This window comes from Physeter macrocephalus, chromosome 6, assembly GCF_002837175.3.
Source record: "Physeter macrocephalus isolate SW-GA chromosome 6, ASM283717v5, whole genome shotgun sequence".
Classification (NCBI taxonomy): domain Eukaryota; kingdom Metazoa; phylum Chordata; class Mammalia; order Artiodactyla; family Physeteridae; genus Physeter; species Physeter macrocephalus.
Genome location: NC_041219.1, coordinates 67,593,517 through 67,594,523, shown reverse-complemented (window position 1 = coordinate 67,594,523; position 1,007 = coordinate 67,593,517).

Genomic DNA, 1,007 nt, shown 5'->3' with positions numbered 1-1,007 from the left:
ATTCACTTTGTCATAAAGCAGAAACTAACACACCATTGTAAAGCAATTATACTCCAATAAAAATGTTAAAAAAAAAAAAAAAAAAGACAGACTCCCAAAAAAAACAAAAGAGCTGGTCACTGGTCATCAGTGTGTCACGAAAAGGCCGTCAATATGTAACAAGTTGTACGGGCTTCCCTGGTGGCGCAGTGGTTGGGAGTCCACCTGCCGCTGCAGGGGACGCGGGTTCGTGCCCCGGTCCGGGATGATCCCACATGACGTGGAGCGGAAGGGCCGGTGAGCCATGGCTGCTGAGCCTGTGCATCTGGAGCCTGTGCTCCGCAACGGGAGGAGCCGCAGCAGTGAGAGGTCCGCAAAGCGCAAAAAAAAAAAAAAAAAAATGTAACAAGTTGTAGCAAGTTTTAAGAGATCTGGGGAACATGCACAGGCTTAGGCATCTTCCACCATTAAAGACCTTTCAAAAGAGGAACTGTTTGGGACTTCCCTGGCGGTCCAGTGGTTAAGACTCCATGCTTCCAATGCAGGGGGCATAGGTTCGATGCCTGGTTGGGGAACTAAGATCCCACATGCCATGGGGCACGGCCAAAAAAAAAAAGAAAGATAAACTGTTTACTTGCTCCTGCTCAAAGCAGAATACTAACAAATAATCTATAAGGGAAAAACATCTGAAAAGAAATATGTATACCTACACATATATAATACATGTACATACATATATATAAAAATGAATCACTGTGCTGTGCCTGAAACTAACACAATACTGTAAATCAACTGTGCTTCAATTAAAAAAAATAATAAATAAAATGAAAAAAAAATTTTTAAGCAGAGTAAGAACCATAATCAGACTAGACAAAGGCTGGAAACTGTTGAAAATTTTAGGGGTTACTCTAATTGTTACCTTTTAAATATGTATGTCATTAATAATTAGTCAGTATTTGATGTTAGAAGTAAATAATTAATGTCTGGACTTTACTAAAGTTCTATCATTCTAGAAATTATATGACTGG